Source organism: Rhagoletis pomonella, unplaced genomic scaffold (assembly GCF_013731165.1).
Source record: "Rhagoletis pomonella isolate Grant_MI unplaced genomic scaffold, Rhpom_1.0 Rhpom_scaffold_00016, whole genome shotgun sequence".
NCBI lineage: Eukaryota > Metazoa > Arthropoda > Insecta > Diptera > Tephritidae > Rhagoletis > Rhagoletis pomonella.
In genome coordinates, this window is record NW_023458570.1 from 1,009,972 (window position 1) to 1,012,634 (window position 2,663).

Genomic DNA, 2,663 nt, shown 5'->3' on the forward strand with positions numbered 1-2,663 from the left:
GTTTGTACGCGATTTGGTGAAGATTAAAAATCACGTTGAGCAACCCCTAAACCAGAGGTTCCCAAACTTATTTTCTCGTAGACTCCTTTCAAAAATTTACTGGTTTCGGTGGCCAACTTCTGATGCATTTCTAAATATTCCCAAAGCTCGTAAAAAAATTAAATGTGAATATTAGATCTAACTTTGTAAATTTACATCGCGGGTGAATTCCAAAACTAAACTAGGAGTGGCTAAAATACAACTAAAATATTGTCTTTCTATTATTTTTTATTTCTATTTATTAAAATAATGTGATTACACACTTGCAGGTTTTAAAAAATGGAGCTCGTAAATCCATCAAAGTACTCTCTCGCTCTGAGGAGTTATATTTTTTAAGAGCACTTCGAGCCCTAGCGTTATTTACATTATTTTCATCATAAACTCATCAATTATTCGGCTCACTCATGACATTGTACGTGGAGTGTTTGTAAAATAATTTAGTTTTGTTGATGACATCATTTTTATTTTTATCGCTGCGAGTTTTAATATGAGGCGAAAAATATTTATCACTCACATTTTTAAAACACAAAACTTAAAACAACAAAACGGCTAAGCTTTTTACACCAAACTTTTAATTCAGAAACTGACAATAGAGAAAAGAACGAGTATAGAAAAATCGATGACAAATAACCAAGCAAGCAAGAAGCATAAAAAGTGTTCCACCGTCTCATCCTCTTCAAGGCAGGATGGGCAAATGGACTTGTCATTTACGCCTATCACAGTCAGGTGTTTGTGCCACGTGAAGTGACCAGTCAACAGTCCAGGAAGTTGTCTACAGTGTCGTCTGCTCAGAGATAGCAAAAAACTAGATAGACCTTCTGAGATTGAAGGCAATATGAGTTTTGCCCACCTGCAACCACTCGATGGCTCCCAGATATTGCTGAGCGAAGTATCCATCCAGTTTCTGATGGTTGCTTTGATGGCCGAAAGTGGGTGTGCTAAAACCGGTTGCGGACCGAGGAATGCCTGGTCTGAGCCAATTCTGGCCAAATGGTCAGATGTCTCATTACCAGGTACTCCTGAATGACCTGGCACCCAAATTAAAGCAAGCTCGTTATGGTTACGAACATAATTCAGCCGAGACTTGCATTGCCATACTAGTTTGGAAATAGTTAGGGGGCTGGACAATGCCTTAAGTGCAGTTTGGTTGTCACTGGAGACACGTAAACTCCTTCCCCTCCATCTATGTTCCACCACGCAGTCCGTGACTTTGAGGATTGCAATTACCCCAGCCTGGAAGACCGAAGCATATTCCTCAACAGAAAAGTAAAGCTAATCCCCATTAACTTCGAAAAAGACCCCAGATCATGACCCAGAGTCAGTTTTGGAGCCATTAGTAAAGGTTCAACAATGTGTAAGTCTGGTCTCAGTGATGGAATTAAACCAGCATTCAGTCTCAGAGAACTCAACATAATAGAATCTCTTCAACAAAGGTAATGGTGGCGTACTATCCTGCAGCACTGAAAATACGCAAGTGCTTAAATCTCTGCCGCCACAATTTCAGCCGCGCCCCACTCAGTGTTATACCAACATCCGGTTCTTTTTAGTCTGCAGGTGGTCTTTAAGGGTTTCCCACGTATGAAAACGCAAAGTGACGGTAAGTGCAGCAACGCGTCAAGAGCACTATACACCACTCAAAAAAATTTAAGTTAAACAAGCGGGCCCATGCGCAGACTGCGCAGACAGATATACACAGTAAACTCATCCCTCTTTATAGCCACAGATAAAAGCAGACTGTTCTAATAGTTCGCGGAAATAGTAAACATAATTAATTTTATAAACCCCTTATTTTTATACCCGAGCGCACTTGTGCACAAGGGTATATTAATTTTGTTCACAAAACGGTTTGTAACAGCCAAAACGAATCGAGATAGATATAGACAAATGTATACATAAATGCTCAGAATGAATAGAGAAATCGATTAAGCCATGTCTGTCTGTCCGTCCGTCCGTGTACACGATAACTCCAGCAAAAATTGAGATATCTCAACGAAATTTGGTATGTCGGTTTCCGTTAATCCAAGGTAATTTGGTATTGAAAATGGGCGAAATCGGACTGTAACCACGGCCACTTCCCATATAACGGTAATTTTCAGAAATACGAAAACTGCGATATTTTAGTAACTACTGAAGATAATTCACTCAAAATTGATATTTAAAATAACTTTTAGACGAAAAATAAGAATATTATAAATTTTTGGAAAATGGGCGTAGCCACGCCCACTTATGGTTACATGTGTATATCTTGGTAACCGCTACACCAATTTCTTCCAAACTTGGCACAGTTGTTAGCGTTGATACAGCATAACCACGCCCACATCCCATATAACGGTAATTTTCGGAAATACGAAAACTGCGATATTTAAGTAACTACTGAAGATTATTCACTCTAAATTGATATTTACAATAATTTTTAGACGAAAAATAAGAATATTATAAATTTTTGGAAAATGGGCGTAGCCTCGCCCACTTATGTGTATATCTTGGTAGCCGCTATACCAATTTTTTCCAAACTTGGCACAGTTGTTGGCCTTGGTACAGCATACTAAATGGCCGAAAATTTAAAAAAATCGGACAATAACCACGCCCACATCCCATATAACGGTAATTTTGAGAAATACAAA